This window comes from Hyla sarda, unplaced genomic scaffold (assembly GCF_029499605.1).
Source record: "Hyla sarda isolate aHylSar1 unplaced genomic scaffold, aHylSar1.hap1 scaffold_449, whole genome shotgun sequence".
NCBI lineage: Eukaryota > Metazoa > Chordata > Amphibia > Anura > Hylidae > Hyla > Hyla sarda.
Genome location: NW_026610462.1, coordinates 174,070 through 194,936, shown reverse-complemented (window position 1 = coordinate 194,936; position 20,867 = coordinate 174,070). Strand labels below are relative to the sequence as shown.

The window sequence follows — 20,867 nt, the reverse complement described above, 5'->3', positions numbered from 1 at the left end:
AAGATAGGCGCGGTACAAGGGAGTAGGCAAAAGCAAGGTCGGACGTAGCAGAAGGTCGGGGCAGGCAGCAAGGATCGTAGTCAGGGGCAACGGCAGAAGGTCTGGAAACACAGGCAAAGAACACACAAGGAACGCTTTCACTGGCACTAAGGCAACAAGATCCGGCAAGGGAGTGCAGGGGAAGTGAGGTGATATAGGGAAGTGCACAGGTGAACACACTAATTGGAACCACTGCGCCAATCAGCGGCGCAGTGGCCCTTTAAATCGCAGAGACCCGGCGCGCGCGCGCCCTAGGGAGCGGGGCCGCGCGCGCCGGGACAGAACAGACGGAGAGCGAGTCAGGTAGGGGAGCCGGGGTGCGCATCGCGAGCGGGCGCTACCCGCATCGCGAATCGCATCCCGGCTGGCAGCGGAATCGCAGCGCCCCGGGTCAGAGGACGTGACCGGAGCGCTGCCGCGGGGAGAGTGAAGCGAGCGCTCCGGGGAGGAGCGGGGACCCGGAGCGCTCGGCGTAACAATGTGACTATGGAGCTGTTTGGTGATGTCGTCTATTATGGCCTTCATAGAAGCAACAGGAGATTGTTGCATCCATCTAGAACCCTCAGAACTACAGTGCTATGATGTCACTCACTTCCACAGGCCTTGCAGAGTGTAAACAACAACAACCCAGCTTTGTTGTGTATGTAACCATAGGGATTTGTGATGTCACCTAGAACCTTCACAGCAGCGACAGCTTTATGAGGAGCATCAGCACTGCTCTGCCTGAGCAGAACCATCACCGCCATAGGTCCGGGTTTAACCCACACAGGTAAGTCCAATGGGGTGCAGGCATGTCCTCTATGCTTACAGCTTCCCGTGGGTGTTGGTTTGATACCGTTTGGGGACAGCCAAGGAGGCATCTGCAGGCAACAAAGGTAGGTGTGTGCTTGTGTGTGTGTTTCCTATGCAGATCCTAAGCCCAGTGTCACATGCAAGTAGGAGGAGTAAGAAGGGTTCCTGGCAAATCCGGGTTATGGATTGCATTTAAAAAGGCCCCGTGGGAGTGCAATGGGCCCCTGTCTTGCTGCTTAGCAATAATGGTATGGGTTTAGGTTCTGCTGTGTGTACTGGTGGTTGACTGCCCCCCAGCCCAGAGTGTGCATGGAAAATTGTCTGGCAGCCTCCCTGACAGCAAGCAGTGATAGTGCCCATGAAGGGGACCTTGTTGGGCCCGCCCCTTTCACGGTTATCGCTTCTCGGCCTTTTGGCTAAGATCAAGTGTAGTATCTGTTCTTATCAGTTTAATATCTGATACGTCCCCTATCTGGGGACCATATATTAAATGGATTTTTGAGAACGGGGGCCGATTTCGAAGCTTGCTTCCGTCGCCCTATGCATTGACCCGATATGGCAGTATCTTCGGGTACAGTGCACCACCCCCTTACAGGGTTAAAAAGAAAGATTCCTACTTTCATTGCTACCTGCTTGCTGGCTAGCCAGCTAGCCAGCCCTGTGGGCCTTGCTGCTGCTGCTGCTGCAGCCAAAAAACAAAAGGTGGTGCTGCTGCTGCTTCTGCTTCTGCTTCTGCTTGTGTCTGGCCGCTGTTGGAGCGTCCAGGCACAGGACTTCTGCTGCTGCTGACTAAATGGCCTCCTTAATTGGATCATTTGAGTAGCCAGCACACCTGTGCAGGTAGGGCATGACATGATAGGCAGCTGCCTTGATAGCGGGTGGGTGCTGAATGTTCCTAATTGACAAAATAAGATTAATGCTTATGAAGAAATATAAAATCTCATCCCTTCCCCAATATCGCGCCACACCCCTACCCCTTAATTCCCTGGTTGAACTTGATGGACATATGTCTTTTTTCGACCGTACTAACTATGTAACTATGTAACATAACATGGGGGGGGGGGGTCTCCTGGCTGTTCACACAGGTGTGTCATTGCTGTACATTGACCATGCATTGCTTCTGTGGTATTGCAAAGGCAAAGACAAATGCTTCCAGCCATCCATTGCACTAATGGATTGGTCATCAGCTGGCTGTCTATGTCCCGCATCAATATAGACCAAAGTACAGAGGGTTAGGCTATGCTATTGTGCACCTACCTGATGCATCAGAAGGTGCGAGGCCCTTGCTAAATTCTGTGCACAGACTTTGAGATCTATGCTTTAGACTGTATCTAAACCTGCTCCAACATGGACTGACATTCTGGCCTACTTTCAGCCGATGCGACTTGTCTGTCGCTGAACAGTCGCTTTTTATGTATTCAGCACCTATGTATAATGTTGTAAAAATGCTCTAGAAGCTAAAGTCGCAGAAATGTCACACATATTTGGCCTGCAACTTTCTGTGCGACAAATTCAGACAGGAAAAATCAGTATAAATCCTTAGAAAATTATCCCCCAGTGTCTCCATCTGCTGGCGGTATTGAATAAGCATTGCTGCACTGATGGGGTATGCATTAGACGAAAAAAAAGAAGAAAAAGAAGAATAATACGCCCAGAAAAGAGGCGAAAAGGAGAAAAACGTAAAAAAACGTGAAAAAAAAGTAAGAGGAAGAGAAGGGAAAAAAAGGTGGAAATGGGTTTAAAAGTGATTTCGGCGGAGAAATATATATATATATATATATATATATATATATATATATATATACGCGCACACACACACATATATATAAACGTATTCTCCGTTGAGATATTGCAGCCGCTGCTGTGTCCAGGCCCAGGAGCCTTAGCACTGTGCTGTGATGTCACTCAATACCACTGACATCACTAGGTGTAAACAACATCTCTCCTTTGCTGTGTATGTGACTATGGAGCTGTTTGGTGATGTCGTCTATTATGGCCTTCATAGAAGCAACAGGAGATTGTTGCATCCATCTAGAACCCTCAGAACTACAGTGCTATGATGTCACTCACTTCCACAGGCCTTGCAGAGTGTAAACAACAACAACCCAGCTTTGTTGTGTATGTAACCATAGGGATTTGTGATGTCACCTAGAACCTTCACAGCAGCGACAGCTTTATGAGGAGCATCAGCACTGCTCTGCCTGAGCAGAACCATCACCGCCATAGGTTGTCAAATAACCCGGGTTTAACCCACACAGGTAAGTCCAATGGGGTGCAGGCATGTCCTCTATGCTTACAGCTTCCCGTGGGTGTTGGTTTGATACCGTTTGGGGACAGCCAAGGAGGCATCTGCAGGCAACAAAGGTAGGTGTGTGCTTGTGTGTGTGTTTCCTATGCAGATCCTAAGCCCAGTGTCACATGCAAGTAGGAGGAGTAAGAAGGGTTCCTGGCAAATCCGGGTTATGGATTGCATTTAAAAAGGCCCCGTGGGAGTGCAATGGGCCCCTGTCTTGCTGCTTAGCAATAATGGTATGGGTTTAGGTTCTGCTGTGTGTACTGGTGGTTGACTGCCCCCCAGCCCAGAGTGTGCATGGAAAATTGTCTGGCAGCCTCCCTGACAGCAAGCAGTGATAGTGCCCATGAAGGGGACCTTGTTGGGCCCGCCCCTTTCACGGTTATCGCTTCTCGGCCTTTTGGCTAAGATCAAGTGTAGTATCTGTTCTTATCAGTTTAATATCTGATACGTCCCCTATCTGGGGACCATATATTAAATGGATTTTTGAGAACGGGGGCCGATTTCGAAGCTTGCTTCCGTCGCCCTATGCATTGACCCGATATGGCAGTATCTTCGGGTACAGTGCACCACCCCCTTACAGGGTTAAAAAGAAAGATTCCTACTTTCATTGCTACCTGCTTGCTGGCTAGCCAGCTAGCCAGCCCTGTGGGCCTTGCTGCTGCTGCTGCTGCAGCCAAAAAACAAAAGGTGGTGCTGCTGCTGCTTCTGCTTCTGCTTGTGTCTGGCCGCTGTTGGAGCGTCCAGGCACAGGACTTCTGCTGCTGCTGACTAAATGGCCTCCTTAATTGGATCATTTGAGTAGCCAGCACACCTGTGCAGGTAGGGCATGACATGATAGGCAGCTGCCTTGATAGCGGGTGGGTGCTGAATGTTCCTAATTGACAAAATAAGATTAATGCTTATGAAGAAATATAAAATCTCATCCCTTCCCCAATATCGCGCCACACCCCTACCCCTTAATTCCCTGGTTGAACTTGATGGACATATGTCTTTTTTCGACCGTACTAACTATGTAACTATGTAACATAACATGGGGGGGGGGGGGTCTCCTGGCTGTTCACACAGGTGTGTCATTGCTGTACATTGACCATGCATTGCTTCTGTGGTATTGCAAAGGCAAAGACAAATGCTTCCAGCCATCCATTGCACTAATGGATTGGTCATCAGCTGGCTGTCTATGTCCCGCATCAATATAGACCAAAGTACAGAGGGTTAGGCTATGCTATTGTGCACCTACCTGATGCATCAGAAGGTGCGAGGCCCTTGCTAAATTCTGTGCACAGACTTTGAGATCTATGCTTTAGACTGTATCTAAACCTGCTCCAACATGGACTGACATTCTGGCCTACTTTCAGCCGATGCGACTTGTCTGTCGCTGAACAGTCGCTTTTTATGTATTCAGCACCTATGTATAATGTTGTAAAAATGCTCTAGAAGCTAAAGTCGCAGAAATGTCACACATATTTGGCCTGCAACTTTCTGTGCGACAAATTCAGACAGGAAAAATCAGTATAAATCCTTAGAAAATTATCCCCCAGTGTCTCCATCTGCTGGCGGTATTGAATAAGCATTGCTGCACTGATGGGGTATGCATTAGACGAAAAAAAAGAAGAAAAAGAAGAATAATACGCCCAGAAAAGAGGCGAAAAGGAGAAAAACGTAAAAAAACGTGAAAAAAAAGTAAGAGGAAGAGAAGGGAAAAAAAGGTGGAAATGGGTTTAAAAGTGATTTCGGCGGAGAAATATATATATATATATATATATATATATATATATATATATATATATATACGCGCACACACACACATATATATAAACGTATTCTCCGTTGAGATATTGCAGCCGCTGCTGTGTCCAGGCCCAGGAGCCTTAGCACTGTGCTGTGATGTCACTCAATACCACTGACATCACTAGGTGTAAACAACATCTCTCCTTTGCTGTGTATGTGACTATGGAGCTGTTTGGTGATGTCGTCTATTATGGCCTTCATAGAAGCAACAGGAGATTGTTGCATCCATCTAGAACCCTCAGAACTACAGTGCTATGATGTCACTCACTTCCACAGGCCTTGCAGAGTGTAAACAACAACAACCCAGCTTTGTTGTGTATGTAACCATAGGGATTTGTGATGTCACCTAGAAGCCTTCACAGCAGCGACAGCTTTATGAGGAGCATCAGCACTGCTCTGCCTGAGCAGAACCATCACCGCCATAGGTTGTCAAATAACCCGGGTTTAACCCACACAGGTAAGTCCAATGGGGTGCAGGCATGTCCTCTATGCTTACAGCTTCCCGTGGGTGTTGGTTTGATACCGTTTGGGGACAGCCAAGGAGGCATCTGCAGGCAACAAAGGTAGGTGTGTGCTTGTGTGTGTGTTTCCTATGCAGATCCTAAGCCCAGTGTCACATGCAAGTAGGAGGAGTAAGAAGGGTTCCTGGCAAATCCGGGTTATGGATTGCATTTAAAAAGGCCCCGTGGGAGTGCAATGGGCCCCTGTCTTGCTGCTTAGCAATAATGGTATGGGTTTAGGTTCTGCTGTGTGTACTGGTGGTTGACTGCCCCCCAGCCCAGAGTGTGCATGGAAAATTGTCTGGCAGCCTCCCTGACAGCAAGCAGTGATAGTGCCCATGAAGGGGACCTTGTTGGGCCCGCCCCTTTCACGGTTATCGCTTCTCGGCCTTTTGGCTAAGATCAAGTGTAGTATCTGTTCTTATCAGTTTAATATCTGATACGTCCCCTATCTGGGGACCATATATTAAATGGATTTTTGAGAACGGGGGCCGATTTCGAAGCTTGCTTCCGTCGCCCTATGCATTGACCCGATATGGCAGTATCTTCGGGTACAGTGCACCACCCCCTTACAGGGTTAAAAAGAAAGATTCCTACTTTCATTGCTACCTGCTTGCTGGCTAGCCAGCTAGCCAGCCCTGTGGGCCTTGCTGCTGCTGCTGCTGCAGCCAAAAAACAAAAGGTGGTGCTGCTGCTGCTTCTGCTTCTGCTTGTGTCTGGCCGCTGTTGGAGCGTCCAGGCACAGGACTTCTGCTGCTGCTGACTAAATGGCCTCCTTAATTGGATCATTTGAGTAGCCAGCACACCTGTGCAGGTAGGGCATGACATGATAGGCAGCTGCCTTGATAGCGGGTGGGTGCTGAATGTTCCTAATTGACAAAATAAGATTAATGCTTATGAAGAAATATAAAATCTCATCCCTTCCCCAATATCGCGCCACACCCCTACCCCTTAATTCCCTGGTTGAACTTGATGGACATATGTCTTTTTTCGACCGTACTAACTATGTAACTATGTAACATAACATGGGGGGGGGGGGGGTCTCCTGGCTGTTCACACAGGTGTGTCATTGCTGTACATTGACCATGCATTGCTTCTGTGGTATTGCAAAGGCAAAGACAAATGCTTCCAGCCATCCTGCAAAGGCAAAGACAAATGCTTCCAGCCATCCATTGCACTAATGGATTGGTCATCAGCTGGCTGTCTATGTCCCGCATCAATATAGACCAAAGTACAGAGGGTTAGGCTATGCTATTGTGCACCTACCTGATGCATCAGAAGGTGCGAGGCCCTTGCTAAATTCTGTACACAGACTTTGAGATCTATGCTTTAGACTGTATCTAAACCTGCTCCAACATGGACTGACATTCTGGCCTACTTTCAGCCGATGCGACTTGTCTGTCGCTGAACAGTCGCTTTTTATGTATTCAGCACCTATGTATAATGTTGTAAAAATGCTCTAGAAGCTAAAGTCGCAGAAATGTCACACATATTTGGCCTGCAACTTTCTGTGCGACAAATTCAGACAGGAAAAATCAGTATAAATCCTTAGAAAATTATCCCCCAGTGTCTCCATCTGCTGGCGGTATTGAATAAGCATTGCTGCACTGATGGGGTATGCATTAGACGAAAAAAAAGAAGAAAAAGAAGAATAATACGCCCAGAAAAGAGGCGAAAAGGAGAAAAACGTAAAAAAACGTGAAAAAAAAGTAAGAGGAAGAGAAGGGAAAAAAAGGTGGAAATGGGTTTAAAAGTGATTTCGGCGGAGAAATATATATATATATATATATATATATATATATATATATATATATATATATATACGCGCACACACACACATATATATAAACGTATTCTCCGTTGAGATATTGCAGCCGCTGCTGTGTCCAGGCCCAGGAGCCTTAGCACTGTGCTGTGATGTCACTCAATACCACTGACATCACTAGGTGTAAACAACATCTCTCCTTTGCTGTGTATGTGACTATGGAGCTGTTTGGTGATGTCGTCTATTATGGCCTTCATAGAAGCAACAGGAGATTGTTGCATCCATCTAGAACCCTCAGAACTACAGTGCTATGATGTCACTCACTTCCACAGGCCTTGCAGAGTGTAAACAACAACAACCCAGCTTTGTTGTGTATGTAACCATAGGGATTTGTGATGTCACCTAGAACCTTCACAGCAGCGACAGCTTTATGAGGAGCATCAGCACTGCTCTGCCTGAGCAGAACCATCACCGCCATAGGTTGTCAAATAACCCGGGTTTAACCCACACAGGTAAGTCCAATGGGGTGCAGGCATGTCCTCTATGCTTACAGCTTCCCGTGGGTGTTGGTTTGATACCGTTTGGGGACAGCCAAGGAGGCATCTGCAGGCAACAAAGGTAGGTGTGTGCTTGTGTGTGTGTTTCCTATGCAGATCCTAAGCCCAGTGTCACATGCAAGTAGGAGGAGTAAGAAGGGTTCCTGGCAAATCCGGGTTATGGATTGCATTTAAAAAGGCCCCGTGGGAGTGCAATGGGCCCCTGTCTTGCTGCTTAGCAATAATGGTATGGGTTTAGGTTCTGCTGTGTGTACTGGTGGTTGACTGCCCCCCAGCCCAGAGTGTGCATGGAAAATTGTCTGGCAGCCTCCCTGACAGCAAGCAGTGATAGTGCCCATGAAGGGGACCTTGTTGGGCCCACCCCTTTCACGGTTATCGCTTCTCGGCCTTTTGGCTAAGATCAAGTGTAGTATCTGTTCTTATCAGTTTAATATCTGATACGTCCCCTATCTGGGGACCATATATTAAATGGATTTTTGAGAACGGGGGCCGATTTCGAAGCTTGCTTCCGTCGCCCTATGCATTGACCCGATATGGCAGTATCTTCGGGTACAGTGCACCACCCCCTTACAGGGTTAAAAAGAAAGATTCCTACTTTCATTGCTACCTGCTTGCTGGCTAGCCAGCTAGCCAGCCCTGTGGGCCTTGCTGCTGCTGCTGCTGCAGCCAAAAAACAAAAGGTGGTGCTGCTGCTGCTTCTGCTTCTGCTTGTGTCTGGCCGCTGTTGGAGCGTCCAGGCACAGGACTTCTGCTGCTGCTGACTAAATGGCCTCCTTAATTGGATCATTTGAGTAGCCAGCACACCTGTGCAGGTAGGGCATGACATGATAGGCAGCTGCCTTGATAGCGGGTGGGTGCTGAATGTTCCTAATTGACAAAATAAGATTAATGCTTATGAAGAAATATAAAATCTCATCCCTTCCCCAATATCGCGCCACACCCCTACCCCTTAATTCCCTGGTTGAACTTGATGGACATATGTCTTTTTTCGACCGTACTAACTATGTAACTATGTAACATAACATGGGGGGGGGGGGGGTCTCCTGGCTGTTCACACAGGTGTGTCATTGCTGTACATTGACCATGCATTGCTTCTGTGGTATTGCAAAGGCAAAGACAAATGCTTCCAGCCATCCATTGCACTAATGGATTGGTCATCAGCTGGCTGTCTATGTCCCGCATCAATATAGACCAAAGTACAGAGGGTTAGGCTATGCTATTGTGCACCTACCTGATGCATCAGAAGGTGCGAGGCCCTTGCTAAATTCTGTGCACAGACTTTGAGATCTATGCTTTAGACTGTATCTAAACCTGCTCCAACATGGACTGACATTCTGGCCTACTTTCAGCCGATGCGACTTGTCTGTCGCTGAACAGTCGCTTTTTATGTATTCAGCACCTATGTATAATGTTGTAAAAATGCTCTAGAAGCTAAAGTCGCAGAAATGTCACACATATTTGGCCTGCAACTTTCTGTGCGACAAATTCAGACAGGAAAAATCAGTATAAATCCTTAGAAAATTATCCCCCAGTGTCTCCATCTGCTGGCGGTATTGAATAAGCATTGCTGCACTGATGGGGTATGCATTAGACGAAAAAAAAGAAGAAAAAGAAGAATAATACGCCCAGAAAAGAGGCGAAAAGGAGAAAAACGTAAAAAAACGTGAAAAAAAAGTAAGAGGAAGAGAAGGGAAAAAAAGGTGGAAATGGGTTTAAAAGTGATTTCGGCGGAGAAATATATATATATATATATATATATATATATATATATATATACGCGCACACACACACATATATATAAACGTATTCTCCGTTGAGATATTGCAGCCGCTGCTGTGTCCAGGCCCAGGAGCCTTAGCACTGTGCTGTGATGTCACTCAATACCACTGACATCACTAGGTGTAAACAACATCTCTCCTTTGCTGTGTATGTGACTATGGAGCTGTTTGGTGATGTCGTCTATTATGGCCTTCATAGAAGCAACAGGAGATTGTTGCATCCATCTAGAACCCTCAGAACTACAGTGCTATGATGTCACTCACTTCCACAGGCCTTGCAGAGTGTAAACAACAACAACCCAGCTTTGTTGTGTATGTAACCATAGGGATTTGTGATGTCACCTAGAACCTTCACAGCAGCGACAGCTTTATGAGGAGCATCAGCACTGCTCTGCCTGAGCAGAACCATCACCGCCATAGGTTGTCAAATAACCCGGGTTTAACCCACACAGGTAAGTCCAATGGGGTGCAGGCATGTCCTCTATGCTTACAGCTTCCCGTGGGTGTTGGTTTGATACCGTTTGGGGACAGCCAAGGAGGCATCTGCAGGCAACAAAGGTAGGTGTGTGCTTGTGTGTGTGTTTCCTATGCAGATCCTAAGCCCAGTGTCACATGCAAGTAGGAGGAGTAAGAAGGGTTCCTGGCAAATCCGGGTTATGGATTGCATTTAAAAAGGCCCCGTGGGAGTGCAATGGGCCCCTGTCTTGCTGCTTAGCAATAATGGTATGGGTTTAGGTTCTGCTGTGTGTACTGGTGGTTGACTGCCCCCCAGCCCAGAGTGTGCATGGAAAATTGTCTGGCAGCCTCCCTGACAGCAAGCAGTGATAGTGCCCATGAAGGGGACCTTGTTGGGCCCGCCCCTTTCACGGTTATCGCTTCTCGGCCTTTTGGCTAAGATCAAGTGTAGTATCTGTTCTTATCAGTTTAATATCTGATACGTCCCCTATCTGGGGACCATATATTAAATGGATTTTTGAGAACGGGGGCCGATTTCGAAGCTTGCTTCCGTCGCCCTATGCATTGACCCGATATGGCAGTATCTTCGGGTACAGTGCACCACCCCCTTACAGGGTTAAAAAGAAAGATTCCTACTTTCATTGCTACCTGCTTGCTGGCTAGCCAGCTAGCCAGCCCTGTGGGCCTTGCTGCTGCTGCTGCTGCAGCCAAAAAACAAAAGGTGGTGCTGCTGCTGCTTCTGCTTCTGCTTGTGTCTGGCCGCTGTTGGAGCGTCCAGGCACAGGACTTCTGCTGCTGCTGACTAAATGGCCTCCTTAATTGGATCATTTGAGTAGCCAGCACACCTGTGCAGGTAGGGCATGACATGATAGGCAGCTGCCTTGATAGCGGGTGGGTGCTGAATGTTCCTAATTGACAAAATAAGATTAATGCTTATGAAGAAATATAAAATCTCATCCCTTCCCCAATATCGCGCCACACCCCTACCCCTTAATTCCCTGGTTGAACTTGATGGACATATGTCTTTTTTCGACCGTACTAACTATGTAACTATGTAACATAACATGGGGGGGGGGGTCTCCTGGCTGTTCACACAGGTGTGTCATTGCTGTACATTGACCATGCATTGCTTCTGTGGTATTGCAAAGGCAAAGACAAATGCTTCCAGCCATCCATTGCACTAATGGATTGGTCATCAGCTGGCTGTCTATGTCCCGCATCAATATAGACCAAAGTACAGAGGGTTAGGCTATGCTATTGTGCACCTACCTGATGCATCAGAAGGTGCGAGGCCCTTGCTAAATTCTGTGCACAGACTTTGAGATCTATGCTTTAGACTGTATCTAAACCTGCTCCAACATGGACTGACATTCTGGCCTACTTTCAGCCGATGCGACTTGTCTGTCGCTGAACAGTCGCTTTTTATGTATTCAGCACCTATGTATAATGTTGTAAAAATGCTCTAGAAGCTAAAGTCGCAGAAATGTCACACATATTTGGCCTGCAACTTTCTGTGCGACAAATTCAGACAGGAAAAATCAGTATAAATCCTTAGAAAATTATCCCCCAGTGTCTCCATCTGCTGGCGGTATTGAATAAGCATTGCTGCACTGATGGGGTATGCATTAGACGAAAAAAAAGAAGAAAAAGAAGAATAATACGCCCAGAAAAGAGGCGAAAAGGAGAAAAACGTAAAAAAACGTGAAAAAAAAGTAAGAGGAAGAGAAGGGAAAAAAAGGTGGAAATGGGTTTAAAAGTGATTTCGGCGGAGAAATATATATATATATATATATATATATATATATATATATATATATATATATATATATATACGCGCACACACACACATATATATAAACGTATTCTCCGTTGAGATATTGCAGCCGCTGCTGTGTCCAGGCCCAGGAGCCTTAGCACTGTGCTGTGATGTCACTCAATACCACTGACATCACTAGGTGTAAACAACATCTCTCCTTTGCTGTGTATGTGACTATGGAGCTGTTTGGTGATGTCGTCTATTATGGCCTTCATAGAAGCAACAGGAGATTGTTGCATCCATCTAGAACCCTCAGAACTACAGTGCTATGATGTCACTCACTTCCACAGGCCTTGCAGAGTGTAAACAACAACAACCCAGCTTTGTTGTGTATGTAACCATAGGGATTTGTGATGTCACCTAGAACCTTCACAGCAGCGACAGCTTTATGAGGAGCATCAGCACTGCTCTGCCTGAGCAGAACCATCACCGCCATAGGTTGTCAAATAACCCGGGTTTAACCCACACAGGTAAGTCCAATGGGGTGCAGGCATGTCCTCTATGCTTACAGCTTCCCGTGGGTGTTGGTTTGATACCGTTTGGGGACAGCCAAGGAGGCATCTGCAGGCAACAAAGGTAGGTGTGTGCTTGTGTGTGTGTTTCCTATGCAGATCCTAAGCCCAGTGTCACATGCAAGTAGGAGGAGTAAGAAGGGTTCCTGGCAAATCCGGGTTATGGATTGCATTTAAAAAGGCCCCGTGGGAGTGCAATGGGCCCCTGTCTTGCTGCTTAGCAATAATGGTATGGGTTTAGGTTCTGCTGTGTGTACTGGTGGTTGACTGCCCCCCAGCCCAGAGTGTGCATGGAAAATTGTCTGGCAGCCTCCCTGACAGCAAGCAGTGATAGTGCCCATGAAGGGGACCTTGTTGGGCCCGCCCCTTTCACGGTTATCGCTTCTCGGCCTTTTGGCTAAGATCAAGTGTAGTATCTGTTCTTATCAGTTTTCATGCTGGTGTGGATGGGTGCTGCAGGGAGGATGCAGGTGTACCGGGGCTTTCCGGGGCTGGTTTTGAGGAATCAGCTCGACGGCTGCCCCGATGTGACCTGTTCCCTCCGGGTCTCGCCATGAGGCTGAGAGGGTCTAGAGCCGAGGTACTTTTGTGCCTCGGGGAGTGGTGACCCCGAGGTGCCGAAACTCACTGGGAGAATAGACTCACTGAGTTGAAGCACGGGCACCATAATCTCTTCACCTTGTGGCACTCACCTCTTGATTCCCGGCCTTCTGGCTAGGATCAGAGAAATTTTTATAGATCCGGCCGGATGTCCGGGCAGTATATCTGCACACATTCACTTATTTATTTCTTTTTTGTCTCACTGTGTCACTTTTTGCGTGTTGTGTGTTCACAGGATTTGTCAGGATGCGGTCGCCCTTCTGGGTGTCCCTCCTGGCGGTCTAGGGGAGGTGTGTGTGGCCATTAGGTTCCGCACCTCCCTGCAAACACCCCGGGTACTCCTGCTTTGGCAGGGTACCTACCGTAATCGGCTCTGCGGGCAGATACCTTGGCTAACGCCAAGGGGGATGCCGGGAGCATTTGTGGTCCCCTAGTAGCTTCGGCGAAAAGGGACATCGAACCTGGAACCTCGCAGGTACCTTTTGGTCCGGAGGCGAAGGGTAAGGTTTGTTGGGGGGCCTCTCTCCTATCGGAGAAGGGCTTGCGATAGACCGCATCCTTTGTGCACGTTTTTTTAGTGTAACACGTTTGCACTTTTTCTTGCACTTTGGGTGAATCGAAAGCACGTTCCTCGGCTTTAGATAAAAACAAATCTGTTCTTATCAGTTTAATATCTGATACGTCCCCTATCTGGGGACCATATATTAAATGGATTTTTGAGAACGGGGGCCGATTTCGAAGCTTGCTTCCGTCGCCCTATGCATTGACCCGATATGGCAGTATCTTCGGGTACAGTGCACCACCCCCTTACAGGGTTAAAAAGAAAGATTCCTACTTTCATTGCTACCTGCTTGCTGGCTAGCCAGCTAGCCAGCCCTGTGGGCCTTGCTGCTGCTGCTGCTGCAGCCAAAAAACAAAAGGTGGTGCTGCTGCTGCTTCTGCTTCTGCTTGTGTCTGGCCGCTGTTGGAGCGTCCAGGCACAGGACTTCTGCTGCTGCTGACTAAATGGCCTCCTTAATTGGATCATTTGAGTAGCCAGCACACCTGTGCAGGTAGGGCATGACATGATAGGCAGCTGCCTTGATAGCGGGTGGGTGCTGAATGTTCCTAATTGACAAAATAAGATTAATGCTTATGAAGAAATATAAAATCTCATCCCTTCCCCAATATCGCGCCACACCCCTACCCCTTAATTCCCTGGTTGAACTTGATGGACATATGTCTTTTTTCGACCGTACTAACTATGTAACTATGTAACATAACATGGGGGGGGGGGGTCTCCTGGCTGTTCACACAGGTGTGTCATTGCTGTACATTGACCATGCATTGCTTCTGTGGTATTGCAAAGGCAAAGACAAATGCTTCCAGCCATCCATTGCACTAATGGATTGGTCATCAGCTGGCTGTCTATGTCCCGCATCAATATAGACCAAAGTACAGAGGGTTAGGCTATGCTATTGTGCACCTACCTGATGCATCAGAAGGTGCGAGGCCCTTGCTAAATTCTGTGCACAGACTTTGAGATCTATGCTTTAGACTGTATCTAAACCTGCTCCAACATGGACTGACATTCTGGCCTACTTTCAGCCGATGCGACTTGTCTGTCGCTGAACAGTCGCTTTTTATGTATTCAGCACCTATGTATAATGTTGTAAAAATGCTCTAGAAGCTAAAGTCGCAGAAATGTCACACATATTTGGCCTGCAACTTTCTGTGCGACAAATTCAGACAGGAAAAATCAGTATAAATCCTTAGAAAATTATCCCCCAGTGTCTCCATCTGCTGGCGGTATTGAATAAGCATTGCTGCACTGATGGGGTATGCATTAGACGAAAAAAAAGAAGAAAAAGAAGAATAATACGCCCAGAAAAGAGGCGAAAAGGAGAAAAACGTAAAAAAACGTGAAAAAAAAGTAAGAGGAAGAGAAGGGAAAAAAAGGTGGAAATGGGTTTAAAAGTGATTTCGGCGGAGAAATATATATATATATATATATATATATATATATATATATACGCGCACACACACACATATATATAAACGTATTCTCCGTTGAGATATTGCAGCCGCTGCTGTGTCCAGGCCCAGGAGCCTTAGCACTGTGCTGTGATGTCACTCAATACCACTGACATCACTAGGTGTAAACAACATCTCTCCTTTGCTGTGTATGTGACTATGGAGCTGTTTGGTGATGTCGTCTATTATGGCCTTCATAGAAGCAACAGGAGATTGTTGCATCCATCTAGAACCCTCAGAACTACAGTGCTATGATGTCACTCACTTCCACAGGCCTTGCAGAGTGTAAACAACAACAACCCAGCTTTGTTGTGTATGTAACCATAGGGATTTGTGATGTCACCTAGAACCTTCACAGCAGCGACAGCTTTATGAGGAGCATCAGCACTGCTCTGCCTGAGCAGAACCATCACCGCCATAGGTTGTCAAATAACCCGGGTTTAACCCACACAGGTAAGTCCAATGGGGTGCAGGCATGTCCTCTATGCTTACAGCTTCCCGTGGGTGTTGGTTTGATACCGTTTGGGGACAGCCAAGGAGGCATCTGCAGGCAACAAAGGTAGGTGTGTGCTTGTGTGTGTGTTTCCTATGCAGATCCTAAGCCCAGTGTCACATGCAAGTAGGAGGAGTAAGAAGGGTTCCTGGCAAATCCGGGTTATGGATTGCATTTAAAAAGGCCCCGTGGGAGTGCAATGGGCCCCTGTCTTGCTGCTTAGCAATAATGGTATGGGTTTAGGTTCTGCTGTGTGTACTGGTGGTTGACTGCCCCCCAGCCCAGAGTGTGCATGGAAAATTGTCTGGCAGCCTCCCTGACAGCAAGCAGTGATAGTGCCCATGAAGGGGACCTTGTTGGGCCCGCCCCTTTCACGGTTATCGCTTCTCGGCCTTTTGGCTAAGATCAAGTGTAGTATCTGTTCTTATCAGTTTAATATCTGATACGTCCCCTATCTGGGGACCATATATTAAATGGATTTTTGAGAACGGGGGCCGATTTCGAAGCTTGCTTCCGTCGCCCTATGCATTGACCCGATATGGCAGTATCTTCGGGTACAGTGCACCACCCCCTTACAGGGTTAAAAAGAAAGATTCCTACTTTCATTGCTACCTGCTTGCTGGCTAGCCAGCTAGCCAGCCCTGTGGGCCTTGCTGCTGCTGCTGCTGCAGCCAAAAAACAAAAGGTGGTGCTGCTGCTGCTTCTGCTTCTGCTTGTGTCTGGCCGCTGTTGGAGCGTCCAGGCACAGGACTTCTGCTGCTGCTGACTAAATGGCCTCCTTAATTGGATCATTTGAGTAGCCAGCACACCTGTGCAGGTAGGGCATGACATGATAGGCAGCTGCCTTGATAGCGGGTGGGTGCTGAATGTTCCTAATTGACAAAATAAGATTAATGCTTATGAAGAAATATAAAATCTCATCCCTTCCCCAATATCGCGCCACACCCCTACCCCTTAATTCCCTGGTTGAACTTGATGGACATATGTCTTTTTTCGACCGTACTAACTATGTAACTATGTAACATAACATGGGGGGGGGGGTCTCCTGGCTGTTCACACAGGTGTGTCATTGCTGTACATTGACCATGCATTGCTTCTGTGGTATTGCAAAGGCAAAGACAAATGCTTCCAGCCATCCATTGCACTAATGGATTGGTCATCAGCTGGCTGTCTATGTCCCGCATCAATATAGACCAAAGTACAGAGGGTTAGGCTATGCTATTGTGCACCTACCTGATGCATCAGAAGGTGCGAGGCCCTTGCTAAATTCTGTGCACAGACTTTGAGATCTATGCTTTAGACTGTATCTAAACCTGCTCCAACATGGACTGACATTCTGGCCTACTTTCAGCCGATGCGACTTGTCTGTCGCTGAACAGTCGCTTTTTATGTATTCAGCACCTATGTATAATGTTGTAAAAATGCTCTAGAAGCTAAAGTCGCAGAAATGTCACACATATTTGGCCTGCAACTTTCTGTGCGACAAATTCAGACAGGAAAAATCAGTATAAATCCTTAGAAAATTATCCCCCAGTGTCTCCATCTGCTGGCGGTATTGAATAAGCATTGCTGCACTGATGGGGTATGCATTAGACGAAAAAAAAGAAGAAAAAGAAGAATAATACGCCCAGAAAAGAGGCGAAAAGGAGAAAAACGTAAAAAAACTTGAAAAAAAAGTAAGAGGAAGAGAAGGGAAAAAAAGGTGGAAATGGGTTTAAAAGTGATTTCGGCGGAGAAATATATATATATATATATATATATATATATATATATATATATATATACGCGCACACACACACATATATATAAACGTATTCTCCGTTGAGATATTGCAGCCGCTGCTGTGTCCAGGCCCAGGAGCCTTAGCACTGTGCTGTGATGTCACTCAATACCACTGACATCACTAGGTGTAAACAACATCTCTCCTTTGCTGTGTATGTGACTATGGAGCTGTTTGGTGATGTCGTCTATTATGGCCTTCATAGAAGCAACAGGAGATTGTTGCATCCATCTAGAACCCTCAGAACTACAGTGCTATGATGTCACTCACTTCCACAGGCCTTGCAGAGTGTAAACAACAACAACCCAGCTTTGTTGTGTATGTAACCATAGGGATTTGTGATGTCACCTAGAACCTTCACAGCAGCGACAGCTTTATGAGGAGCATCAGCACTGCTCTGCCTGAGCAGAACCATCACCGCCATAGGTTGTCAAATAACCCGGGTTTAACCCACACAGGTAAGTCCAATGGGGTGCAGGCATGTCCTCTATGCTTACAGCTTCCCGTGGGTGTTGGTTTGATACCGTTTGGGGACAGCCAAGGAGGCATCTGCAGGCAACAAAGGTAGGTGTGTGCTTGTGTGTGTGTTTCCTATGCAGATCCTAAGCCCAGTGTCACATGCAAGTAGGAGGAGTAAGAAGGGTTCCTGGCAAATCCGGGTTATGGATTGCATTTAAAAAGGCCCCGTGGGAGTGCAATGGGCCCCTGTCTTGCTGCTTAGCAATAATGGTATGGGTTTAGGTTCTGCTGTGTGTACTGGTGGTTGACTGCCCCCCAGCCCAGAGTGTGCATGGAAAATTGTCTGGCAGCCTCCCTGACAGCAAGCAGTGATAGTGCCCATGAAGGGGACCTTGTTGGGCCCGCCCCTTTCACGGTTATCGCTTCTCGGCCTTTTGGCTAAGATCAAGTGTAGTATCTGTTCTTATCAGTTTAATATCTGATACGTCCCCTATCTGGGGACCATATATTAAATGGATTTTTGAGAACGGGGGCCGATTTCGAAGCTTGCTTCCGTCGCCCTATGCATTGACCCGATATGGCAGTATCTTCGGGTACAGTGCACCACCCCCTTACAGGGTTAAAAAGAAAGATTCCTACTTTCATTGCTACCTGCTTGCTGGCTAGCCAGCTAGCCAGCCCTGTGGGCCTTGCTGCTGCTGCTGCTGCAGCCAAAAAACAAAAGGTGGTGCTGCTGCTGCTTCTGCTTCTGCTTGTGTCTGGCCGCTGTTGGAGCGTCCAGGCACAGGACTTCTGCTGCTGCTGACTAAATGGCCTCCTTAATTGGATCATTTGAGTAGCCAGCACACCTGTGCAGGTAGGGCATGACATGATAGGCAGCTGCCTTGATAGCGGGTGGGTGCTGAATGTTCCTAATTGACAAAATAAGATTAATGCTTATGAAGAAATATAAAATCTCATCCCTTCCCCAATATCGCGCCACACCCCTACCCCTTAATTCCCTGGTTGAACTTGATGGACATATGTCTTTTTTCGACCGTACTAACTATGTAACTATGTAACATAACATGGGGGGGGGGGGTCTCCTGGCTGTTCACACAGGTGTGTCATTGCTGTACATTGACCATGCATTGCTTCTGTGGTATTGCAAAGGCAAAGACAAATGCTTCCAGCCATCCATTGCACTAATGGATTGGTCATCAGCTGGCTGTCTATGTCCCGCATCAATATAGACCAAAGTACAGAGGGTTAGGCTATGCTATTGTGCACCTACCTGATGCATCAGAAGGTGCGAGGCCCTTGCTAAATTCTGTGCACAGACTTTGAGATCTATGCTTTAGACTGTATCTAAACCTGCTCCAACATGGACTGACATTCTGGCCTACTTTCAGCCGATGCGACTTGTCTGTCGCTGAACAGTCGCTTTTTATGTATTCAGCACCTATGTATAATGTTGTAAAAATGCTCTAGAAGCTAAAGTCGCAGAAATGTCACACATATTTGGCCTGCAACTTTCTGTGCGACAAATTCAGACAGGAAAAATCAGTATAAATCCTTAGAAAATTATCCCCCAGTGTCTCCATCTGCTGGCAGTATTGAATAAGCATTGCTGCACTGATGGGGTATGCATTAGACGAAAAAAAAGAAGAAAAAGAAGAATAATACGCCCAGAAAAGAGGCGAAAAGGAGAAAAACGTAAAAAAACGTGAAAAAAAAGTAAGAGGAAGAGAAGGGAAAAAAAGGTGGAAATGGGTTTAAAAGTGATTTCGGCGGAGAAATATATATATATATATATATATATATATATATATATATATATACGCGCACACACACACATATATATAAACGTATTCTCCGTTGAGATATTGCAGCCGCTGCTGTGTCCAGGCCCAGGAGCCTTAGCACTGTGCTGTGATGTCACTCAATACCACTGACATCACTAGGTGTAAACAACATCTCTCCTTTGCTGTGTATGTGACTATGGAGCTGTTTGGTGATGTCGTCTATTATGGCCTTCATAGAAGCAACAGGAGATTGTTGCATCCATCTAGAACCCTCAGAACTACAGTGCTATGATGTCACTCACTTCCACAGGCCTTGCAGAGTGTAAACAACAACAACCCAGCTTTGTTGTGTATGTAACCATAGGGATTTGTGATGTCACCTAGAACCTTCACAGCAGCGACAGCTTTATGAGGAGCATCAGCACTGCTCTGCCTGAGCAGAACCATCACCGCCATAGGTTGTCAAATAACCCGGGTTTAACCCACACAGGTAAGTCCAATGGGGTGCAGGCATGTCCTCTATGCTTACAGCTTCCCGTGGGTGTTGGTTTGATACCGTTTGGGGACAGCCAAGGAGGCATCTGCAGGCAACAAAGGTAGGTGTGTGCTTGTGTGTGTGTTTCCTATGCAGATCCTAAGCCCAGTGTCACATGCAAGTAGGAGGAGTAAGAAGGGTTCCTGGCAAATCCGGGTTATGGATTGCATTTAAAAAGGCCCCGTGGGAGTGCAATGGGCCCCTGTCTTGCTGCTTAGCAATAATGGTATGGGTTTAGGTTCTGCTGTGTGTACTGGTGGTTGACTGCCCCCCAGCCCAGAGTGTGCATGGAAAATTGTCTGGCAGCCTCCCTGACAGCAAGCAGTGATAGTGCCCATGAAGGGGACCTTGTTGGGCCCGCCCCTTTCACGGTTATCGCTTCTCGGCCTTTTGGCTAAGATCAAGTGTAGTATCTGTTCTTATCAGTTTTTCATGCCGGTGGACAGTAACGCCGGTATGGGGCTGGTGGGGATGGGTGCTGCATGGAGGATGCAGGTGTACCAGGGCTTTCCGGGGCTGGTTCTGAGGAATCAGCTCGACGGCTGCCCCGATGTGACCTGTTCCCTCCGGGTCTCGCCATGAGGCTGAGAGGGTCTAGAGCCGAGGTACTTTTGTGCCTCGGGGAGTGGTGACCCCGAGGTGCCGAAACTCACTGGGAGGATAGGCTCACTGAGTTGAAGCACGGGCACCATAATCTCTTCACCTTGTGGCACTCACCTCTTGATTCCCGGCCTTCTGGCTAGGATCAGAGAAATTTTTATAGATCCGGCCGGATGTCCGGGCAGTATATCTGCACACATTCACTTATTTATTTCTTTTTTGTCTCACTGTGTCACTTTTTGCGTGTTGTGTGTTCACAGGATTGGTCAGGATGCGGTAGCCCTTCTGGGTGTCCCTCCTGGCG

At 47.2% G+C, this 20,867-nt stretch overlaps 8 non-coding genes and 2 pseudogenes across 8 annotated transcripts; all 10 read left to right on the top strand.

The window, feature by feature from the left end:
- Positions 1-1,227: 1,227 nt before the first annotated feature.
- On the top strand, positions 1,228-1,418 carry LOC130335255 (U2 spliceosomal RNA). Its single transcript, XR_008876918.1, has one exon. It is a non-coding gene; the product is annotated as a U2 spliceosomal RNA (small nuclear RNA).
- A 2,090-nt stretch (positions 1,419-3,508) lies between these two features.
- Positions 3,509-3,699, top strand: LOC130335254 (U2 spliceosomal RNA). The gene has a single exon (XR_008876917.1). It is a non-coding gene; the product is annotated as a U2 spliceosomal RNA (small nuclear RNA).
- Positions 3,700-5,791: 2,092 nt separating this feature from the next.
- On the top strand, positions 5,792-5,982 carry LOC130335253 (U2 spliceosomal RNA). The gene has a single exon (XR_008876916.1). It is a non-coding gene; the product is annotated as a U2 spliceosomal RNA (small nuclear RNA).
- Positions 5,983-8,111: 2,129 nt separating this feature from the next.
- On the top strand, positions 8,112-8,302 carry LOC130335251 (U2 spliceosomal RNA). The gene has a single exon (XR_008876914.1). It is a non-coding gene; the product is annotated as a U2 spliceosomal RNA (small nuclear RNA).
- A 2,084-nt stretch (positions 8,303-10,386) lies between these two features.
- On the top strand, positions 10,387-10,577 carry LOC130335250 (U2 spliceosomal RNA). Its single transcript, XR_008876913.1, has one exon. It is a non-coding gene; the product is annotated as a U2 spliceosomal RNA (small nuclear RNA).
- Positions 10,578-12,676: 2,099 nt separating this feature from the next.
- Positions 12,677-12,836, top strand: LOC130335296 (U2 spliceosomal RNA; annotated as a pseudogene).
- A 693-nt stretch (positions 12,837-13,529) lies between these two features.
- Positions 13,530-13,704, top strand: LOC130335292 (U2 spliceosomal RNA; annotated as a pseudogene).
- Positions 13,705-15,784: 2,080 nt separating this feature from the next.
- On the top strand, positions 15,785-15,975 carry LOC130335249 (U2 spliceosomal RNA). The gene has a single exon (XR_008876912.1). It is a non-coding gene; the product is annotated as a U2 spliceosomal RNA (small nuclear RNA).
- Positions 15,976-18,062: 2,087 nt separating this feature from the next.
- Positions 18,063-18,253, top strand: LOC130335248 (U2 spliceosomal RNA). The gene has a single exon (XR_008876911.1). It is a non-coding gene; the product is annotated as a U2 spliceosomal RNA (small nuclear RNA).
- Positions 18,254-20,337: 2,084 nt separating this feature from the next.
- Positions 20,338-20,525, top strand: LOC130335298 (U2 spliceosomal RNA). Its single transcript, XR_008876952.1, has one exon. It is a non-coding gene; the product is annotated as a U2 spliceosomal RNA (small nuclear RNA).
- Positions 20,526-20,867: the final 342 nt, after the last annotated feature.